Below are 25,091 nucleotides of genomic sequence, written 5' to 3' on the forward strand. Positions count from 1 at the left end.
AGCAGAGGACGACTTTCACTTGGAATTTGCATAACTCGAATACGAGAACCGTTATGAGAGGAAATTTTGAAGGAATTCAGAGAACAACAGGCACGCGAAAGGGATGGAAGCAAAAAATTCATATTAAAAACGACGAGGAGCTGCTAACTGAAATAAGCAAGTACTCACACCAGCATCTATCAAAGCCTGTGTTGTATCGTTTTTATACTGGAGTCCTAAACTAAATTTATAAACCATCCTGCGGCGCTGAAACTATCATTAATAGTAAAATCGAAAAGTAACGCCAACCATAAATCATAGTAATATACTTAGATAATCATAGCACGGGCTCTTCCGTAGCCGAGAGGTCAGCATGCCTGACTGACATTCGGAGGAGCGGGTTCCATCCCCGGTACTGTCGCCTGATAAACAAAGTAAGAGCCTACGGAATATCAGACCAGCTGTGTGGCTGGATTGAAGAGTTTTTAGCAAACAGAATACAGCATGTTGTTATCAATGGAGAGACGTCTACAGACGTTAAAGTAACCTCTGGCGTGCCACAGGGGAGTGTTATGGGACCATTGCTTTTCACAATATATATAAATGACCTAGTAGATAGTGTCGGAAGTTCCATGCGGCTTTTCGCGGATGATGCTGTAGTATACGGAGAAGTTGCAGCATTAGAAAATTGTAGCGAAATGCAGGAAGATCTGCAGCGGATAGGCACTTGGTGCAGGGAGTGACAACTGACCCTTAACATAGACAAATGTAATGTATTGCGAATACATAGAAAGAAGGATCCTTTATTGTATGATTATATGATAGCGGAACAAACACTGGTAGCAGTTACTTCTGTAAAATATCTGGGAGTATGCGTGCGGAACGATTTGAAGTGGAATGATCATATAAAATTAATTGTTGGTAAGGCGGGTACCAGGTTGAGATTCATTGGGAGAGTGCTTAGAAAATGTAGTCCATCAACAAAGGAGGTGGCTTACAAAACACTCGTTCGACCTATACTTGAGTATTGCTCATCAGTGTGGGATCCGTACCAGATCGGTCTGACGGAGGAGATAGAGAAAATCCAAAGAAGAGCGGCGCGTTTCGTCACAGGGTTATTTGGTAACCGTGATAGCGTTACGGAGATGTTTAATAAACTCAAGTGGCAGACTCTCCAAGAGAGGCGCTCTGCATCGCTGTGTAGCTTGCTCGCCATGTTTCGAGAGGGTGCGTTTCTGGATGAGGTATCGAATATATTGCTTCCCCCTACTTATACCTCCCGAGGAGATCACGAATGTAAAATTAGAGAGATTAGAGCGCACACGGAGGCTTTCAGACAGTCGTTCTTCCCGCGAACCATACGCGACTGGAACAGGAAAGGGAGGTAATGACAGTGGCACGTAAAGTGCCCTCCGCCACACACCGTTGGGTGGCTTGCGGAGTATAAATGTAGATGTAGATGTACTGCCAGCATTGGTGGGATGAAAGACCGAGGTGTGTGCAGCCTCGTGATCCTAGTTAGCTCACGTGGCCTAGCTGGTTTGCCGACTCAACAACGGCCGGGAGTGCGGTGTACTGACTGCACCCTTCCGTATGGCACCCACACGGTGCCATTGACTGGTGGATGACACGGTGGTGGGGCGCGCGAAACCGGCACGTCTGTAGCCAAAGAGGCAGTGATTATCTTAATTTTCAAACACAGGCATCGTGCTTTTGTGTGGAGTGTATGCTGCTGACTATAGAGACAATATACTGAGGCTATTTGATTGTGCTAATGCATTTTTCTATTAACCCGCTCAGATCAGGGGCGCTCTTTAACGATACATTAGCTAGAGTCTGGTATGTTATGTACACACTGATGAAAAGTTGCCTTTGCTTTATTATTTACTGCAGTGATTTACGTAATATCATACATTGATCAGGAAGATATAAGGGAATATCCTATGAAATTATTAAATAATATTGTAATAAAAATTGAAATGCAGATGAAATTTGTTTCATTAAAGGTCTTTTGTCTAACATTTAAGCTTGTGCTTAACAATAGTTGCGTATTTGTTATAGAGCCTTATTTCTTGTATCGTCCGCCTCCGTAGCGCAGCGATAGCGTTACCAGCCCGGGTTAGATTCGCGGCATGGGACTGTGTGTTGTGTGTCCTTCATCATCATTTTAATCATCATTGACACGCAAGTCGCCGAAGTGGCGTCAACTAAAAAGACTTGCAATACGGCGGCCGAACCCCGAAGGGGATATCCCGGCCAATAAATGCATGCGATCATTTCATTGTTACATTGGAATAGTTTACTTGCAGATCAGTTCTCTCCAATCGCTGCAGAACGAACATTGCATTTTCGCAGAGAACTGTTGTTTGAGAATGACTTTTGCAGACAAAATTATTACAAGAGCTACGTCTTATTGTTGTGAAGCTGCTTACTGCCCTTCCACAAATTCAATATCTGTTTTAGTTTTCGCTGGTTTCTCTTGTATATGCATCTCTTGAACTTTGTAACGACACGCATACATGCTAACATCAAACGGTAAATTTGGTGTCGCCGAACTTTCGATGCGATGTGGTTTCATGAGTTAAAAATAAATGTTCTTTAGAAAAACATGACGTGTTTGCTCCCCGTTCTTTTCATTTGAGTGAACTAACACCTGTACATTTATACTAGTAACGTTCAACAACGCGTTCTGTGTAACAACTGCTCAAACAGAATTGTTGCGCCAAAGTGCATAGAATTTCATAACAGTATATCAAACTGCCACCTCAATTGCAATTGTATCGTTCGACCCAACACTCAGTTTTGTATACAACGGACTTTGTTTTCCAACAGAGAGAGACTCAGCGAATAGCTGGAATACCAATTACCTGTTATCACATTTTTATTTGCGCCTTTTATCGCTCAGTTAGTTTACACGCACTACCAAATAGTTCATTAGAGACACAAAACGGTTATTTTGGTTGTTTTCCACAGTAAATTTCCAACACACCAGTATAGAATAACTTAGCCTCGGATAGAGCAAATATCTTAACTTCATATTTAGCTGGTTTGTTGAGAATGTATTGTATTAAGCTGCAATGACCTCGATGCTTCTAGTTTCTCGACAGTACTATCAAATTCTCCAAGATTGTAAGTATTCATGCAGTTTATCACAAAAGCACCCAGAAAGCTCCTAGTAGCTACTAAGATGTCGGTTTCATGTTTCCTATATCTAGTTTGTTTATCATTAAATCTAAGACAACTGAGAAGAAATAAAAATCTCTAGTGATTAATTCAGGATATCAAAACAATCATTTTTGTTCCGTCACTTGACCAAAGTCCCAATACGTTTGTTTGGTTTCCACCTTTGAGACCATTCAAATATAAAATGCCTATTACCGCACAAATTTCATTACGATCTGTCAGCTTAACATCCATATCTCTAGAGTAATTTTCTTCTTGCCTTTTTCTATGAATGTATGCTTTCGTAAAATGCACAATTTTACAACCATATCAGTACTATCTTCTGGTAAACCTTGCGGGATGTAAGGTCGTGGTCCACGAAACTCTTCAGCTCCTAACGTTTCGTCCAGTGCTTCGCTGGACATCTTCAGAGGGGTGTTTCTCCTCCGGTGAGTCTTGCCGACTGACGGGTCGGACGTCTGAGAGCGACTTATGTATCGTAGAAAGTGGGCGTGACCAGAGTTACACGTGATATGCAGAGATAACCTTTGTCAGAGATAAAACTTAACTATCGATCGTAATCTTGTCACGGATAAAACTGTCTAGCAATTCTGTAGTGCTACTGTCCAAATATCACTAAGTTTCATGGTCTCTTCTTTCCGATTAAAATTATCCCTATGTTTATATATTTCAATTGCTTCTCTACAAAGCCGTGGGTAATAGTTCGTCGTAGTAGATAAAATTTTTGTTTCGGAAAACTTCACTTGATGATTTCCTGGCTAAAAAGCGTGTTCTGCTACAGCCGATTTATCTGTTTTTCCTAATCGGCAAAGACTTCTGTGTTCTTTTAACCATGTATTTACGCTTCTTTTTGTTGTTCCAACATAAACTTTACCACATGTACACGGAATTTTATATACGCCACTGGCTGATAGAAGAGCGCGTTTATCTTTTACAGACCGAAGAACATGACAAATTTTCTTCGTTGGTCTAAAAACAGGTCTAATATCATGTTTACTTAAAATCTTTCCAATCCGATCCGTTACTTTCTTTATAAAAGGGAGAGAGACTGTATTCTTCCATCGTTTTTCGGACTTGTCCTTAACGATTTTGTTGTTTGGGTGCAGAATTCTGCTTACTTCTTTCTTTGAGTAGCCATTTTTCTCAAAAGCGTGCTTCAGATGTTTTAATTCGTCGTCTAGATACTCTGGCGTGCAAATCCGTCTGGCTCTGTCAACGAGACTTGTAATCACACCTCTTTTTTGTTTTGGATGGTGGTTAGAGTTTTTATGTAAGTATCTGTCTGTGTGCGTTATTTTTCTAAAAATCTGTTGTTTCAAGCTTCCATCCGTCTGTCTCATAACTAAAAAAGAAAAATAACGCACACAGACAGATACTTACATAAAAACTCTAACCACCATCCAAAACAACAAAAAAGAAGTGTGATTACAAGTCTCGTTGACAGAGCCAGACGGATTTGCACGCCAGAGTATCTAGACGACGAATTAAAACATCTGAAGCACGCTTTTGAGAAAAATGGCTACTCAAAGAAAGAAGTAAGCAGAATTCTGCACCCAAACAACAAAAAGGTTAAGGACAAGTCCGAAAAACGATGGAAGAATACAGTCTCTCTCCCTTTTATAAAGAAAGTAACGGATCAGATTGGAAAGATTTTAAGTAAACATGATATTAGACCTGTTTTTAGACCAACGAAGAAAATTTGTCATGTTCTTCGGTCTGTAAAAGATAAACGCGCTCCTCTATCAGCCAGTGGCGTATATAAAATTCCGTGTACATGTGGTAAAGTTTATGTTGGAACAACAAAAAGAAGCGTAAATACACGGTTAAAAGAACACAGAAGTCTTTGCCGATTAGGAAAAACAGATTAATCGGCTGTAGCGGAACACGCTTTTCAGCCAGGAAATCATCAAGTGAAGTTTTCAGAAACAAAAATTTTATCTACGACGACGAACTATTACCCACGGCTTTGCAGAGAAGCAATTGAAATATATAAACATAGGGATAATTTTAATCGGAAAGAAGAGACCATGAAACTTAGTGATATTTGGACAGTAGCACTACAGAATTGCTAGACAGTTTTATCCGTGACAAGATTACGATCGATAGTTAAGTTTTATCTCTGACAAAGGTTATCTCTGCATATCACGTGTAACTCTGGTCACGCCCACTTTCTACGATACATAAGTCGCTCTCAGACGTCCGACCCGTCAGTCGGCAAGACTCACCGGAGGAGAAACACCCCTCTGAAGATGTCCAGCGAAGCACTGGACGAAACGTTAGGAGCTGAAGAGTTTCTTGGACCACGACCTTACATCCCGCAAGGTTTACCAGAAGATATGTCATCCGGTCGTGAAAGCCTTCATACTATGATCAGAAGACTCTACGGGGAGCAATTCTCAAAATCAGTTAGACGCCTGGATATTTTACGTAAGAAGAGAGCGCATTTAATTTGTACTTTAACATTCTTGTTGCGTTGTAGGGATTCGTCTACCATACCGAATTTTCTAAAGTTGAAGAGGATGTTCCAGACAGCCCGCGTTCATCGGATATTTGATTATACGGAAGCAGCACTACTTCGAGAGAGAATACATTATACAAGACGAGAGATGGATTCTGTTGACCGTAAGTTACTGCAGTTACATTTATTCCTTGCTAGTAAGATACAGAGAGCCCTATGGAATAAAATAGATTGCCTTACATTTCGATCTATGGAAACCATGATGGAAACGACTACTAGAAGGCATAAGAAGAAGTTCGAAAAGTTACAAACTCATGCAGAATCTACAAATAATATAGTGATGTCCGAAACTGTTATTAATAAGTCAGACAGAGTTTTATCTCAAGACGAAATTTCAGTTCTTGCAAAAGGAGGAAACTACTCTATAACACCTCCGAAAGTTCCTGTTGAGGATATTATTGCAAATGTAGAAGCAGGTATACGTACTCTCCCCAAAGAAACTGCAAATGCAATCCGGATCGAAACCACTAGAGTATTATGCCGCAGTAAACCTCTGGAAAGTAATTTAACCAATGGCGAAAGAAAGGCTCTGAGAGATTTAAATGCAGATGAAGACATAGTGATTGTTCCTGCTGATAAAGGGAATGCTACGGTCGTTTTAAATACAGAAGATTATCAAAGCAAAATTTTGAATCTTTTAACGGCAGGGCAATACAAAAAACTTAAGAAAGATCCTACAGCCAACGTACTACGGAAAACCAATAATTTGATAAAATCGGCCACTTCTATTCAAAAAGAAGAAAAAAGAGCTTTATTGAAGACTGAAGCTATGTGTCCTAGACTCTATGGCCTACCCAAGGTACATAAGAAGGACCTTCCTCTGAGACCGATTGTTAGTGCTATCAATTCTCCTACGTACGAAATAGCAAGATATCTAACAACTCGCTTACAACCATATTTAGGAAAAACGGATTCATATATAAAGGACTCACGTCATTTTATAGAGAAAATTGAAGGTTTAATTCTGACTCCTGAAGATATTTTAGTAAGTTTCGATGTAGTATCTTTATTTACTATGATTCCAGTTAATGAAGTTATGGATTTTATAACGGATATTTTTCCAGAAGATCTGACTGCTCTTTTCAGACACTGTCTTACTTCCAGTCATTTCCAGTGGAATAATGAGTTTTACGAACAACTTAATGGCGTAGCAATGGGTAACCCATTGGGTCCTGCAGTAGCTAATTTCTACATGGAGAAATTCGAACAGTCAGCCTTGGAGAAAGCAGATAAGAAACCATCTCGCTGGTATCGGTATGTAGACGATACATTTGTGGTCTGGCCACATGGTAGAGAAGCCTTAGACGAATTTTTTGATTACCTTAATAATATAAATCCAAGACTCCAGTTTACCATGGAGAGAGAAAATGATAACAAAATACCGTTTTTGGATGTTTTAGTTATGAGACAGACGGATGGAAGCTTGAAACAACAGATTTTTAGAAAAATAACGCACACAGACAGATACTTACATAAAAACTCTAACCACCATCCAAAACAAAAAAGAGGTGTGATTACAAGTCTCGTTGACAGAGCCAGACGGATTTGCACGCCAGAGTATCTAGACGACGAATTAAAACATCTGAAGCACGCTTTTGAGAAAAATGGCTACTCAAAGAAAGAAGTAAGCAGAATTCTGCACCAAAACAACAAAAAGGTTAAGGACAAGTCCGAAAAACGATGGAAGAATACAGTCTCTCTCCCTTTTATAAAGAAAGTAACGGATCAGATTGGAAAGATTTTAAGTAAACATGATATTAGACCTGTTTTTAGACCAACGAAGAAAATTTGTCATGTTCTTCGGTCTGTAAAAGATAAACGCGCTCCTCTATCAGCCAGTGGCGTATATAAAATTCCGTGTACATGTGGTAAAGTTTATGTTGGAACAACAAAAAGAAGCGTAAATACACGGTTAAAAGAACACAGAAGTCTTTGCCGATTAGGAAAAACAGATAAATCGGCTGTAGCGGAACACGCTTTTCAGCCAGGAAATCATCAAGTGAAGTTTTCAGAAACAAAAATTTTATCTACGACGACGAACTATTACCCACGGCTTTGCAGAGAAGCAATTGAAATATATAAACATAGGGATAATTTTAATCGGAAAGAAGAGACCATGAAACTTAGTGATATTTGGACAGTAGCACTACAGAATTGCTAGACAGTTTTATCCGTGACAAGATTACGATCGATAGTTAAGTTTTATCTCTGACAAAGGTTATCTCTGCATATCACGTGTAACTCTGGTCACGCCCACTTTCTACGATACATAAGTCGCTCTCAGACGTCCGACCCGTCAGTCGGCAAGACTCACCGGAGGAGAAACACCCCTCTGAAGATGTCCAGCGAAGCACTGGACGAAACGTTAGGAGCTGAAGAGTTTCGTGGACCACGACCTTACATCCCGCAAGGTTTACCAGAAGATATGTCATCCGGTCGTGAAAGCCTTCATACTATGATCATATCAGTACTGATGATCACATGGAACGACTCATTTTCTCTACAGTACCTCGGCTACCATTTTTTGTTTGCCCCTACCAATAAATAGTCATCTTCAGTATGAAAGGAAGCGTCACTGTCGTGACCACTCGGTAACATTACTTCATCCTCTCCATCAGAAAACGATTCATCAATATCTCCACCGTCGTCTTCTTCCGCGAACACCTCGAAAATATTCCGCTCTAGTTCGTCCTCTGTCGCAGTCTTTGGCCTTCCAATCAGAAACATGAACTTTTTTATCAGTATAAAGCGTAATAATGGGCGTATCTAAAATATAACACTTTTTAGCGCACCGCTTCGTGTAAACGTAAAGGAGATGACGTAGTCAATTTGAAACAGTATTTATATGTCCAGGCGCGTGGTGTATACAGTTCATCGCTGCATGCAGTTCCAGGAATAATTTATGGTTGCGTTAGACTTGTTGATGCTGCAATAACTCTGGCACAACCAAACATAAGCTAGATAATGATTAGAAAAACATCAACAATTAGACGGCTGTAAGACTTGATCATTTTTCGGTGGAAGACAAAAGGTGAGTCTGGTGTCACGCAGGACATTAAGACCACCTACATAATAGCCAGAATGTTCACCTTTGGCACGGATAACAGCGGCGGCGAGTTGTGGCGTGGAAGCAATGAGACCTTGATATGTCGCTGGAAGGGTTTGATGATGATGCTTGGTGTGTGGGGCGGTCAACTGCGCCCGCACAAAGGCTCAAAATTTACACCAATTTTTTTTCACAGTCCAATCTAGCCACTGTTACGAATGATGATGATGATGAAATGATGAGGTCAACACAAACACCCAGTTCCCGGGCAGAGAAAATCCCCGACCCAGCCGGGAGTCGAATCCTGGACCCTGTGATCCAGAGGACACCACACTAACGACTAGACCACGAGCTGCGGACGTGCTGGAGGGGGCTGGCACTATATCTGCACACAAGTCGCCTAATTTCAGTAAACACCGGGGAGGAGAGCGATGAGCTCTGACACCACGTTCACCCACGCCCTAGATCTGTTCGACTGATTTCAGATCTGGCTGGAGAGGGTGGGGGGGGGGGGGGGACACATCAATTTGAACTCACCACAATCTCCGTTTCCAATTTATTGTACGTAGGAGAAATCACAAAGGGGGTCCCACAGGGTTCAGTCTTGGATCCATTACTATTCCTCATTGACGTGTTCTATCTCAGAGACCATTAGAAAGAGAGCATATGTCCATATGATGTTTTCTGCTTCAAATGAGCGTTCCTGAAATATCCATGAACATTCCTGTGACCATGTATTATTATTACAGTTATTTTCATCATCATTATTAATCACATTTAGGCCCTGATGCACCGCAAGACGTACAGCATGGGGCATTTTCAGCGCTTTGCTTTCGTTTTCCTTTGTGCTGGTAGTATTTTGATTCTGTCAGAATAATTTCTTTTTATCTGGGGAGACCAAGTTGTTTTCGTTAACTTGGGTATTCCTGGCACGCCAAAAGTGCAGTCGTGAATTTTCTGCCTAAACATTCCGCTGTCTTGTACGTCAACTGGTATTACTCCTCCGTATTTCCTGTTGTCTTGTATTACACCAATCCATTTTGTTATTCCAACTTTTACTTTACTGTGTGGTCCGTAGAAATCTATATGCAGTCTAGTTAGTCTGTTTGGTTCCATTATTTCACTAGGTATACGTTATAATTTCCATATTTGTTCTTATTCTGTACATTCCTTCTTCGTTATAACTTGTACCCAAATTCCCCTGATTGCTCTTCATTCTCTCTTAGCAATTCTTCAGTGCCTTTCTGTTTAAAACGAGTGTCTCAGCCTAATAAGGAAACACTGGTTTGATGACTGTGCTGTAGAGTCTCAGTTTAATGGCTTTGGAGATTCACTTTTTGTTATAGCTGTCTCTTGTAAGTTCCAAAGTTGTTCCTATTTTGTGACAACGTATTACGTAAGCAGTCTTCTCCAGTCCGGGTTCTCAGAATGGTTTCGGGTTTATATTTGAAATGAGACACTGGATTACCACCTGTTCAGTTTTTAGAATTTTGCTTACCAGGCTGTTGCTGTACATGCATTTTGTTTTTTAAAAGATATTTGTAGCCCTGCTCTTTCTGGTACGTGTTTAACAATTTCTATTTAATTTAGTGCTATTAAACGTCCTGACACATAACTGTCGCGAAGTCTGCAAAAGCTAAGCAGTCTTTCTCAATATTGGTTCTTTCTAATATGACTGGATCTACAGTATTTAGCAGGGTACGCCTCTCTTGACTACTGTTTAGAAGAGACAGTTGAGAAACAATGGAGAGATCTACTACCTCTTGTACTGTATTGTATGTTAACCGGGGACCTACAAACGACAGAGGCTCCATCCCGGCCGCAGCCGCAGTGGTCCACAACCCCACGACGACTACCGCAGTCCACTTCACCCCTCCGACATCCCACACAGAACCCAGGGTTATTGTGCGGTTCGGCCCCCGGTGGACCTCCCAGGGAACGTCTCACACCAGACGAGTGTAACCCCTATGTTTGCGTGGTAGAGTAATAGTGGTGTACGCGTACGTGGAGAAGTTATTTGCGCAGCAATCGCCGACATAGTGTAATTGAGGCGGAATAAGGGGAACCAGCCTGCATTCGCCGAGGCAGATGGAAAACCGCCTAAAAACCATCCACAGACTGGCCGGTTCACCGGACCTCGACACAAATCCGCCGGGCGGATTCGTGCCGGGAACCAGGCGCTCCTTCCTATCTTAGTTTTTGTGCTATTTAGTATTTCACTAATAATTGCAGTTGTTTCGGGGGTCCAGACTTTTTATTAGTACAATGTGTGATCAAACGTATCCGGACAACTGACTGAAAATGACTTAACGTGGCGCCCTCCATCGGTAATGTTGGAATACAGTATGGTGTTGGGCCACCCTTAGCGTTGATGACAGCTTCCACTCCCGCAGGCCTAATTTCAGTCAGGTGCTGGAAGGTTTCTTGGGGAATGGCAGCCCATTCTTCACGGAGTGCTGCACTGAGGAGAGGTATCGATGTCGGTCGGTGAGGCCTGGCGAAAACTCGGCGTTCCAAAACGTCCCAATGGTGTTCTATAGAATTCAGGTCAGGACTCTGTGCAGGCCATTCCATTACAGGGATGTTATTGTCGTGTAATCGCCCAGCCACAGGCCGTGTATTATGAACTGATACTCGATCGTGTTGAAAGATGAAGTCGCCATCGCTGAATGGCTCTTCAACACTGGGAAGCAAGACGGTGCTTAAAAAGTCAATGTAGGCTTGTGCTGTGCCACGCAAAACAGCAAGGGGTTAAGTCCCCTCCATGAAAAACATGACCACACCATAAAAACACCGCCTCCAAATTTTACTGTTGGCTCTACTAACGCTGGAAGTTGGCGTTCACTGGGCATTCGCCATACCCACACCCTGCCATCGGTTCCTACACTGTGTACCGTGATTCGTCATTCAACACAATATGTTTCATCTGTTCAATCGTCCAGTGGTTACGCTGCTTACACCACGTCGTTTGGCATTTATCGGTGTGATGTGTGGCTTATGAACAGCCGCTCGCCCACGACATCTAAGTTTTCTCACCTCCCGCCTAACCGTCGTAGTGCTTGCAGTGGATCCTGGTGTAGTTTGGAATTCCTGTGTGATGGTCTGGATAGATGTCTGCCTATTACTCATTACGACCCACTTCAAATGTCGACGGTCTCTGTCAGTCAACAGACGAGGTCGGACTGTATGTTTTTGTGCTGTACGTGTCCCTTCACGTTTCCACTTCACTATCTCATTGGACACAGTGGACCTAGGGAAGTTTAGGAGTGTGAAAATCTCGCGCACAGGGGTATGACACAAGTGACATCCAATCACCTGACCACGTTCGAAGTCCGTGAGTTCCACGGAGCGCCCCATTCTGCTCTCTCACGATGTCTTATGACTACTGAGGTCGCTGATATGGTTTACCTCGCAGGAGGAGGCAGCACAATGCACCCAATATGAAAGAGGTATGTTTTTGGAGGTCTTGGTCTGATGCTTCTGAATTTGTATTAGCTTTTAGGGGACTTTCTGGCGGTACTCATCCGTGAGCTCAAGGAAATTTAGAAGATCTTCCTTTTTTTTAAAAAAAAATTGGTAGGTTTCTGAACTTTTTTTGATTTTCAAGTGCCCGCTGTCGTTTTCGTTCTGGAGGTAGAGGTTTTTGGGGCTGGCACCCGTCTTTTGAAAATCTTCAATATCACAGAGTTGACTGTTATTTATTGTCGTTTTGTTAGTCTAATTAATTTTGTGTCTTGTTATCTAGATGACAGGAACACGTCATTTGCATTTTCTTGGTTGATACTACTTTTTTTTTGAACCCCTTGTGTTTATTGGTTGTTTATATGCTTCATTCCACCAAGGATGTTTTTCCGCCTTTGCAAAGGAATTTGGTTTTGGGTAGTTGTGACAAGTTTGTGTTTCCGTCCAACCAATTTTGTGCTTGCCTTTTGTCGAGTTCATTGGAAATGGCAGTTGTTGGACTTTGTTGGTATCAAATTTAGAAATAAATGACAACCTTTTTTCTGCTGCTTATCATACGTGAAGGTTTAAAATCACCTTGTGATGTGGATTCGAGATTTCGATATGATCAGTTTGAAATTCAACTGTGCTCTTTTTGGTGATCCATATGTTTATTTTTAGTTTTTTATATTTTGAGGCTTTTCATAAAAATTGGTTGATATGATTTTAAGAATGAAATTCCTACATATTTCTGCCGCTCTCTCTTCGTTTTGATTGGTCCCTTAACGAGGAGGGAAAACACCTGTCGGTTTGCTGAATTTTCACTCTTTCCCTTATTTTGCATTAAAATCGGCAATTAAAACTTTCACATGATTTTCTACAGTTTTAGATATTCTATTTTCTACCACCTCCGACAGCTTATTTACTTTTCTGTGTTTGTTTTATTGTCTTGGCTGAGAAGCATATGTGCACTAATTACTGTCTACATTTCATTTGCACACTTTAAGTAAATTGTCATTAGTCTGTTGAAAGGAGGTCTTACTTCAACTACGGAACTAGGAATATTTTTTGAAGCTGCGAATGCAACCCCTAGGTGGGCTTTATTTTGGTTCTTTTGTCTGTTTTGCTTTTTAACAGTCTGTAATTTCCAAAATCCATGGTGTTCTCGTCTGAGAATCTTACCTCTTGCATAGCTGAAATTTGGTTTTTCGTTTTTTACGTGTTTTATCCTAAATTTTAAAGGTTAAGTTTCATTATGACAAAGACAGATTTTTGAGGAATCCGGTTTCCTCTGACTTGGCGTGTAACGTCGCAGACTACTCTCTTTAGAATCCGATTGAGTAGTAGCGCCACTGGTGGCTGACGATTTGTTAACTCACAGGGTATTTTTGTAAGCAGAGAAACACCCCGTTGTTGTACTTGGAATTATAGGGTTGAGTTTGTAGAATAATTCAGCTCTTAAGACTGGACGGGTTAGCTCCAGGATTTTATGTTCCAGCTGCACCTTTGGTAAACCGACGCCGAGCACTTTGTGCACTGACCGAAGTCAGATATAAAAGATTCAAAGCTTTTTTTTCTTTAAGAAAAAGATAGATCACAGTTCTGTTTGTTCCGCCGTACCGATATCTATTCGCTCAGCCTTCACTGCCGTTACAGTCTTCGCTGTCACTCTAATAAGGGAGCCTCTAAATCTACATCTACATCTACATGGATACTCTGCTGATCACATTTAAGTATCTGACAGAGGGTTCATCGAACCACCTTCACAATTCTCTATTACTCCAATCTCGTATATCGCGCGGAAAGAACAAACACCTATATATTTCCGTACGAGCTCTGATTTCCCTTATTTTATCATGGTGATCTTTTCTCCTTATGTAGGTCAGTGTCGACAAAATATTTTCGGATTTGGAGGGGAAAGCTGGTGATGGGAATTTCGTGAGAAGTTGCCCCGCATCGAAAAACACCTTTGTTTTAACGATGTCCATCCCACATCCTGTAACATTTCAGTGACACTCTCTCCCCTATATCGCGATAATACAAAACGTGCTGCCCTTCTTTGAACTTTTTCGATGGACTGCGTCAGTCCTGTCTGTTAAGAATCCCATATTGCGCAGCTGTATTCTAAAAGAGGAGCGTAGTGTAGGCGGTCTCCTTAGTAGTTCTGTTACATTTTTTAAGTATCTTTGGTTAGCCTTCCGCACAACATGTTCTATGTTCTCCTTCCAGTTTACGTGGTTCGTAATTGTAATTCCTAGGTACTTAGTTGAACTTAGAACCTTTATACTAGATTGACTTATCGTGTAACCAAAGTTTAACTGATTCCTTTTAGCACTCATGTGGATGACCTCACATCTTTCATTATTTAGGGTCAATTTCCAATTTTCGCACCATACAGATACCTTTTCTAAATCGTTTTGCAACTTGTTTCGGAATCTTGATGTCTTTATTACTTGATAAACGACAGCGTCATCTCCAAACAACGTAAGACTGCTGCTCAGATTGTCTGCCAAATCGTTTATACACATAAGGAACAGGAAAGGGCCTATAACACTACCTTGAGGAACGCCAGAAATCACTTCTGATTTATTCGATGACTTTCCGTCATTTACTACGAACTGTGACCTCTCTGACAGGAAGTCACGAATCCAGTCAGATAACTTGGACGATATTCCGTAAGGACGCAATTTCACTACAAGCAGCTTGTGTGGTACATCCAGAAATACGGAATCAATCTGAAATCTCCTGTCAATAGTATTCAACACTTTATATGTGTAAAGAGCTAGTTGTGTTTCACAAGAACGATGTTTTCTAAATACATGTTGACAGTGTGTCAATAGACCGTTTTCTTCGAGGTAATTCATAATGTTCGAACACAATATACGTTCCAAAATCCTGCTGCATATCGACGATAATATGGGTCTGTAATTTAGTATATTACTCCTACTACCTTTCTTGAATATTGGTGTGACCTGTGCAAGTTTCTAGTCTTTGGGTACGGATCTTTCGTTAAGCGAACGATTGTATATGGTTATTAATTATGCAGCTATTGCAACAGTATACTCTGAAAAGAACCTAATTAGTATACAGTCTGACCAGAAGACTTGCGTTTATTAAGTGATTTAAGTTGTTTCACTACTCAGAGAATATTTACTTCTACGTTACTCATGTAGGCAGCTGTTATACATTCGAATTCTGGAATATTTACTTCGTCTTCTTTTGTGAAGGCATTTCGGAAGGCTGTGTTTAGTCACTCACTTTGGCAGCACTGTCTTCGATAGTATCTCCGTTGCTATCGCGCAGAGAAGGCTTTCATTGTGTCTTGCCGCTAGCATACTTCACATACGACCAGAATCTCTTTGGATTTTGTGCCAGGTTTCGAGACAAAGTTTCGTTGTGGAAACTGTTATAAGCATCTCGCATTGAAATCCAAGAAAAATATCCAGCTTCTGTAAAAGATCGCCAAACTTTGGGATTTTTCGTCTATTTAAATTAGGCATGTTTGTTTCGTTGTTTCTGCAACAGTGTTCTGACCCGTTTAGTGTACCAAGGAGAATCAGCCCCGTCGTTTGTTAATTTATTTGGTATAAATGTCTCAAATGCTGCCGTTACTATTTCTTTGAATTCTACACTTATATTCTTAATTTGGAACGAGTGGAGATTATCTCTCAGGAAGGCGTCAAGTGAATTTATATTTACTTTTTTGAATAGGTATATTTTTCGTTTATTTTTGGAAGATCTGGGAGTTACAATATTCTGTCTCGCTACGACAACCCTATGTTCACTAATCCCTGTATCCATCATGATGCTCGTTATTAACTAAGCAATATTTGTTGCTAAGAGGTCAAGTGTGTTTTCACCCCCGTTTACTATTCGCGTGAGCTCATGAACTAACTGCTCGAAATTATTTTCAGGAAATGCGTTTAGGAAAATTTCGGATCATGTTTCATGCCTACCTCCGGAATTAAACATGTATTTTCGCCAACTTGTCGAGGGTAAATCAAAGTGACCACTGACTATATTCATATGAGTCGGGTACACGTTTGAAATCAAACTCAAGTTTTATTTGAACCTTTCAGCAATTGCATCATCTGAATTGGGACGTTGGTACAAGGAGCCACTTATTATTTCATTCCGGTTGCCAACAATGACGTCTGGCTAAACTAACTCACAGGAACTATCTACTTCAGTTTCGCGACTACTTCTAACAGCAACAAACACGCCACCGCCAACCGTGCTTAGAGCATCCTTTTGGAACACCGTACAGGTTCTTCGCAAAAATTTCGAATGAGCTTATCTCCGGTTTCAGCCAGCTTTCGGTGGCAATAACGGTTTTAGCATCAGTGCTTTCTATTAGCGCTTGGAGCTCTGGTACTTTCCCAACACAGCTACGACAATTTATAACTTTTATACAGATGTATCCTTTATCTATGTTCTTCCTGTGTTCGGCCTGCTTCCTTTATCACTGAAGCCCTTTTTGAGTTTTCCCGAGACCCTGTAACTAAAAAACCGCTTAGTCCCTCACAGGGTTCTAGCACGCGACCTAGGTTATCCCTGGGCTTTTAACTATGTTATTACTTCATTCCGCCCCTCCTCCCTGCCCCCCCCCCCCCCCCAACAACCACTCACAACCTTCCTCCTTCCTCATCATTTGCACGGCGAGGGTTTTGGGCAGGTAAAGCGGACCCATACATCTTCACGCTTTACGATAAGTCTGAACGGTAGTGAAAGACAACCGAAACTTTCTGTATTATTTAAAGCGTCCACAAAGCAATTCGAGCAGTTGTTGTTCAGTCTAAACTTGCAAAACTTATCTAACTTCCAGCTTACGAGATCATAGAAGAAGAAATCCCGCTTTTGAAATAATTAAAACTGTATACTTACAACACATTTCTCATGTACGTCTTAGAGAAATGTGTAAGAATGTGATTCGAAACTTTCAAGAACATCGGGTGTCAACAGGACAGTTGTGAAGAACATTTGATTCATTGATGAAAACAGTCATGCGTATTTAAATTGCTTTGCTGTACTTATTTAAAATACCGTACCGTTGATGTAATCCAGTGTCTTCTAAGAAACAGCAATTTAAGCACATTTAAGAAGCACTACAGAGAGAACTCTGTCTGTTAACAGCATCTGAAATACACTGATATTTTCATAACAGAAATTGTACGAAGAGAAGAAATCCAAATTTAGTATACCCAGAAGAGGTAATCCGAGCAAACGAGTTAGTAAAATATGTCTTCAGTGGAGCGATTCACAACATGAAAAGAGCATGTAGAAAAACGGTATACAGGGTGTTACAAAAAGGTACGGCCAAACATTCACGAAACATTCCTAACACACAAATAAAGAAAAGATGTTATGTGGACATGTGTCCGGAAACGCTTAATTTCCATGTTACAGCTCAATTTAGTTTCGTCAGTATGTACTGTACTTCCTCAATTCACCGCCAGTTGGCCCAATCGAAGGAACGTAATGTTGACTTCGGTGCTTGTGTTGACATGCGACTCATTGCTCTACAGTACTAGCATCAAGTACATCAGTACGTAGCATCAACAGGTTACTGTTCATCACGAACGTGGTTTTGCAGTCAGTGCAATGTTTACAAATGCGGAGTTGGCAGATTCCCATTTGATGTATGGATTAGCACGGTACGTTTGTATCGAGACGGATTTCCAGAACGAAGGTGTCCCGACAGGAAGACGTTCGAAGCAACTGATCGACGTCTTAGGGAGCACGGAACATTCCAGCCTATTACTCGCGACTGGGGAAGACCTAGAACGTCGAGGACACATGCAATGGACGAGGCAATTCTTCGTGCAGTTGACGATAACCCTAATGTCAGCGTCAGAGAAGTTGCTGCTGTGCAAGGTAACGTTGACCACGTCACTGTATGGAGAGTGCTACCGGACAACCAGTTATTTCCGTGCCATGTACAGCGTGTGCAGGCACTATCGGCAGCTGATTGGCCTCCATGGGTACACTTCTGCGAATGGTTCATCCAACAATGTGTCAATTCTCATTTCAGTGCAAATGTTTTCTTTACGGATGAGGCTTCATTCCAACGTGATCAAATTGTAAATTTTCACAATCAACATTTGTGGGCTGACGAGAATCCGCACGCAATTGTGCAATCACGTCATCAACACAGATTTTCTGTGAACGTTTGGGCAGGCATTGTTGGTGATGTCTTGATTGGGCCCCATGTTCTTTCATCTACGCTCAATGGAGCACGTTATCGTGATTTCATACGGGATACTCTACCTGTGCTGCTAGAACATGTGCCTTTACAAGTACGACACAACATGTGGTTCATGCACGATGGAGCTCCTGCACATTTCAGTCGAAGTGTTCGTACGCTTCTCAACAACAGATTCGGTGACCGATGGATTGGTAGAGGCTGACCAATTCCATGGCCTCCACGCTCTCCTGACCTCAACCCTCTTGACTTTCATTTATGGGGGCATTTGAAAGCTCTTGTCTCGCTACCCCGGTACCAAATGTAGAGACTCTTTGTGCTCGTATTGTGGACGGCTGTGATACAATACGCCATTCTCCAGGGCTGCATCAGCGCATCAGGGATTCCATGCGACGGAGGGTGGATGCATGTATCCTCGCTAACGGAGGACATTTTGCGCATTTTCTGTAACAAAGTGTTTGAAGTCATGCTGGTACGTTCTGTTGCTGTGTGTTTCCATTCCATGATTAATGTGATTTGAAGAGAAGTAATAAAATGAGCTCTAACATGGAAAGTAAGCGTTTCCGGACACATGTCCACATAACATATTTTCTTTCTTAGTGTGTGAGGAATGTTTCCTGAAAGTTTGGCCGTACCTTTTTGTAACACCCTGTATTTACAATAAAAGATGACGACTACGAATAGCAAATTAACGTTTCACAACACTGATTCAAAAACATCTATAAGCAAATACTTGTCATTCAATTTTGAACTGGAAAGAAGAATTGTGACAGAAATTTCATGTATAGTTAGAATCACAAACTCAGTAGTTCTGAGAGAGCAAGACTAATTTATTAAATACAAAAATATATATGAAAAGGTAAATTAATTTTTTGAAAATTTGTGCCAAGTGGATTTCAATATGTGAGCAAAACAAACAAAATATATATTTAAATGTTGTTTAAAAGCTAAGTAGCGACAAGTTCGAATGAAAAAATTAAAGAAGAAATAGAAATACACAAAGTAGAATAAACACTGCTGATAGAAATTAAACTTTGTAGTCCATTAAAACTGTGTGCCGACTCGGCATTCGTATTCGGACCCTTTCATTTAGAGGCCAATGCTCTTAATAAGTTATGCATGATCGACACGTAGAATCAGCTCAAATTCAAATCGATGTGTCCCGCTTTGGTACATACCAAACGGCACTTAAGATCAACCACAAACCTTACTGGACAGCACTCCCTTGAGTTTGTACCATAAAGGGTCTTTCCGTGTCAGTTGGCAGCACGGAGCTATATTTATAGAAAGCTCATTTGTTCAGAAGATTTCTCTTGAAAGTAAAAATGCGATTTCGCTTCTCTGCTGTACATGCAGTTTCAATATCAGGAAGGCTAATAGCGTCGGACTCTTCGGTGAGAGCGGAAGACTGGTTCTGTGTAACCAGAGAAATTGTTCCAAATGATAGTGTTACAACTAGGACAAGTAATCAAAAACAGAAGTGGTCTTTAGAAAGAATAAATATAGAAAAAAAAGTGATAGAATACTGGAGTACGTAACACTACATTAGAAAGGCCTGAAATTGGAACTTAGTACATTGACAAGATGGCTCTAACTAAATAACATTTTACTGAAACCAAGCGCTATCGTTGTCAATTACATTGTAGTTGTTTTACTCCTATTATTGAATTACTGCAGGTAACGACAGTGCGTGACGTCAGATTTCGTACCTCCTGTTATTTGACCATGTGTCCTCATCATAATCAATTTACCCTCAGCATAACCAATTGACATGGCTGAGAATGATTCGTAATTGAATCTGTTTTAATTATCACGTAATCAGCAGCCGTGACCGAGCGAGGCGGCGGAGTGGTTACCACACTGGACTCACATTCGGGAGGACAACACTTCAAACCCACGTCCGACCACCCTGATATAGGTTTTCCATAATTGGCCTACATCACTTCAGGCAAATGACGGAATGGTTCCTTTGAACAAGCACGGCCGGCTTCCTTCTCATCCTTCCCTAATGTAATGGGACCGATGATCTCGCTGTTTGGTCCCCTCCGTCCAAATCAATCAACCAAACAACAGTTACGAAAGAGCGCAAGAGCTTCTGCGCTTTGGAGAGTAACACCTCACTCATTCTTTCATGAGCAAGGTAGTGAAAGAACGTTGTTTCATTTTCAAATTGTTATTGAACTTTCCTAATTCAATTATTTTCATTCGCGTGAACAAGAATACCCGCAACTGAGAAATAACTCTGTTAAAATATTCTTAAGACCAGCAAGCGATGATCCGACAACATCGATGATACAAAACTTCAGGGTTCCTTGTATGAAATCTCAAAAGCTATGGTGCAAGAAAACTAGACAGACGGGTTATTACATGACTTGTGAAAAGCATTTCAGCCGGTATCACACTTACCTCTGTTAACAAAAGTACAGTCACATAGGTGAGTAAACAAAATTTGTGACTGTGTTAAGGATTTCTTGGTAGGTACAACGCAGCGCATTAATTTGGATGGAGAGTCATCTACAGAAGTAGAAGTAAGATCGAGCGTGTCCCTTGGAAGTGTGTTGCGACCCTTCTTGTTCATGTTGCGTATTCACGACCTGAAAGCAACTATTAATCGCAAATCATTCAGTTACCTGTAATGAAGCTCTGTCTGAACAAAGCTGCAGAAATATTATCAGAATTTGGTAAGATTTCAAAGTGGTTCAGAGACTAACAATCTGCTTTACTTGTACAGAGATGTAAATTTATACACCTCTCGTTTAATTGACGGGATACAGTGGAAAATGCATTCAGCCTAGACAGCGCTTTAAACTAACTTATGCCGTACGACTAAGAATGTTGTTCTGGTGTATGGGATCCATATCAGGTATGACTAAAAGAGCACATAGAACGTATGCAAAGAAGAAAGGCACTAATGATCACAGATTTTTTTTTTAGTCACGGGAGAACGCAAGAGAAACACTGGAAAAGAAATGCAGATAAATGCACATTTTGTGTGGAGAAACTAAAAGTATTCTTCAGTCACCTACGCATCTCACTCTTGTAGGAAACGTGACCCCAAAGTAAATTAAACAAATTATAGCACACACAGAGAGATTTCAGAAGTCATAAAGAACCCGCAACATGTGCTGCCATGCTAAGTACTCTCTGTCACGCACTAGATGAAGGTGTACAGAGTACGCATGAACATAATTAAGAACACGAATAAAATAAATTCATGCCTTGAAATTCAGCATTTTTGCTACTATTTCAGCAATTTAGCTGCCATATTTTAACATGGCATAATAAAAACTACCTTTTATTATGATAAGTACATATCAGACATTACAAATACTACTGCCGTCATTCATTCATTTCTGAATTCTACCGCTAATCCCAAACCTTAAGGAGTAGTCTTCAGTGGGCGCGAAATATCGGCAGCAAAATAGCGTGAAGCGTGACGTCAGGCAAATAAGAAGATATTGTGGAACCCTTGTTGGTGATGTCTTCAGTACTCGTGAAAACAGTTCGACAGTATACAGAATTCGAAATTAAACAAGATGTCAGCAAAACAGGAAATTCAGGCGTATATTTTACGGTTTCATTTTAGCGAGAGAGAGCCGCAAAAGTCTTTGTGCTAGCACCTTGGAGCGGCTGGGTGGCACAGTGGATGGAGGTTCGCCGCGGAGACACCGGGCTGTTACGGTTGCGTTTGGAGCTCTGCACGCGGTCGTAATTAGCAAGCGATTGTTGTGCGGGCCATAACAAACATTCCCGGTGCGCTGGCCGGCCACACTTAATTAGTGTCCCTACAGACCGGCTGTAGGCCCCCTCCCCCCACCATCCGCCGCCCCCCCCCCCCCCCCCACCACCACCACCACCGGCTACATCCCTCCAACATCCCTGTTACGGCTACTGCGTACTCCTGCTTTGACGGCATCATTTTTGCTGCGCTCTGCGGCAACTGCAGACACCACTGCTCCCTCCCTGTTTGTGTAACCAAGCAATACTCCGGTCGATGCTTAAAGCAGACATAACTGTCGGATATGCTGCATTCCTCACTTTATGTTCATCACGGATACTAGAATGCACGCTAAGGGTCACGCGCAGGTGGGCTGTAAGTTGTGACGTCACCGTGAACCCTCTCGCCTCGCCGCATTCTATTGAAACTTAACACTGACGAGCCAAAAAATTATGACCATCAGCGTAATAGCTTATTGGGTCATCTTTGTAAAGCAATATATCACCGCTTGTGCGTATCATTAATTCTAAGGTTCGTTGGTAAGTTTGTGGAGCTATGTGACACAACGTGTCTACGAACAAGTCATGTACGAGGGTCGTTCAGTAAGTAATGCCCACATCTTTTGTATCTCAACATATTTATTGTTAAGAGTTAGAATTTGGTGACAATGTACGTCAACATGTCTTGTCCATATCCTAATTTTCCACGTAGTCTCCATCTCGTTATTTGGCTGTACGCCAACGTTGTAGAAGAATATGTATTCCCTGCTGGTCCTGTTGACGTAGCCATGTTTTCACTGCATTCCCCGTAGAGAATCTTTAAGTAGCCGAAAGAGAGATAAGTCCGAGGGTGCCAGGTCTGGACTGCAGGGTGGATGAGGCAACGAAATCCAACCCAATTTGGCGATGTGTTCCCGTGTTCTCAGACTTGTTTTTGGGCGTGCATTATCGTGTTGGAGCAACATTTCTGCTGGGCTCTTGTCCGATGGTACAAGTCGGAAACGGTTCTTGAATTTATTCAGAGTCTTTACGTGAATTGATGGTTGACCCTCTTGGCATCACATCCACGAGAATGATGCCATCACGATCCCAGAACACTGTCACTAAGTCTTTTACGGCAGAGGGGGTTGTCTTGAATTTCTTCTTTTGTGGTGAATGAGAGTTATGGCACTCCATGGACTGCCTTTTTGTTTCCGGTGTGAAGTGGTGCACCTAGCTTTCGTTCCCCATAACGATCCGTGACAGGAAGGCCTCTCCGTTGATCTCAAAACGCTCCAACAATTCAGATGAAATGGCCTTTCTTTGATATTGTGGTCCGCTGTGAGCATTCGTAGAATACATCGTGAGCACCTCGTTGAATACCTGATAGTCTTGATCATTTCAGACCCACTCCCAATGCTGACGGACAACGGTACAGCCAGTTGTCGAGTTGTGATGCGCCGGTCGGCGAATAATGGAATCCGCACGATTCAGCATATCTGGAGCAGTTGCTGTGACAGGACATCCCGAGTGTGGCTCATTTTGGAGCTCTGTTTCTGCATTTACTGAGGCTCTAACTTTCTTTACCCATCACCCAACTATGCGCCTATCAACTGCAACATCGCCATACACTGCACAAAAAAGTTTATAGATGTTCACCACGGTTTTTTTTCTGCTCACAAGAATTCAATAATAGCACGCTGCTTGTACCGTGAGTCGTATGTGAACGCCATTTTGATGCTGTACTAAACCACTGCCCTTTGCCAGAAAGATTCGAAACTTCACCGACCTAGAGAACAAACATCAAATGTGAAGTACGAACAAGGATGTTTTTCTATGTGTATTGATGTTTTTTTTTAAATTTGGCGCATTACTTATTGAAAGATCCTCATTTTTTCTATAAGTAACTGGCCGCTGATTCGTGTTCACGGTATGGCGCTCGATAGCGACCCAGAGGGGAACCATAGGATTCAAATCAGAGGAATTTGGTGGCCCAGCCATTAACGTGGTTTCACTATCATGCTCCTCGAACCACTGTAGCACGGTTCTGGCTCCAAGAAATAGACAGTTTTACTGCTGAAAGGTGATAACGCTGTCGGGGAAAGCCGGCCTCGGTGGCCGAGGGGTTCTAGGCGCTTCAGTCCGGAACCGCGCGACGGCTACGGTCACAGGTTCGAATCCTGCCCCGGGCATGGATGTGTGTGATGTCCTTAGGTTAATTAGGTTGAAGTAGTTCTAAGTCGTTGGGACTGATGATCTCATGTGTTAAGTCTCATAGTGCTCAGAGCCAGTTGAATTTTTTGTCGGGGAAGACATCAAGTCTGAAGGGACGCAGGTGGTTCGCAGTATTCAGTGTGTCTTAGATTATTATCACAGGTCTCACGCAAGGGCAGGAGAATGTTTCCCATGCCATAATTCTGTTCCCACCAGCCTGGGTTCATAGCATGGCGCACGTTTCCAGCTGCAGTTCGCCTAGATGGCGGCGTATCAGAAACGTGATACATCCGGTGAGCTGACACTTTTCCATTGGTACACGGCCCAGTCTCGATGATTCCGAGCCCACGACAACCGCAACTGACGATGTCGTTGGGTCGACAGGTGAATACCAAGGGGTCATCTGTTGCGGAGCTCCTTGTGCTGAACCGTGTACTAGGAAACACTTGTGCGTCCGCCGGTACTGTCCTCTTTCGCCAGAGATGCCACAGAACACCATGTATCCTTCTTTACACATCACACAAGCCTCCAAAGGCGACGATCTGTGTAGGAAAGTGGACGTCCAACCACTTAGTGCCTAGTGGTAGTTTCACTGCCTTTCTACTACTTTTCGTAGATGCTCACGACAGTAGCACGTGAACATTCGACCAGCTTCGCCGTTTTCGAGATACTCGTTAACAGGCTCTGCGTAATAGTGATCTATCCTTTGGCAAAGTCGATTATCTCAGTAGATTTCTCCATTTGCTGCACATATCTTCGCTAGGGTAATCCTCCATTCGTCTCTGCTCGGCTTACATACTTTCCTTAATGCG

The sequence above is a fragment of the Schistocerca serialis genome, chromosome 4 (genome assembly GCF_023864345.2).
Source record: "Schistocerca serialis cubense isolate TAMUIC-IGC-003099 chromosome 4, iqSchSeri2.2, whole genome shotgun sequence".
Classification (NCBI taxonomy): Eukaryota; Metazoa; Arthropoda; class Insecta; order Orthoptera; family Acrididae; genus Schistocerca; species Schistocerca serialis.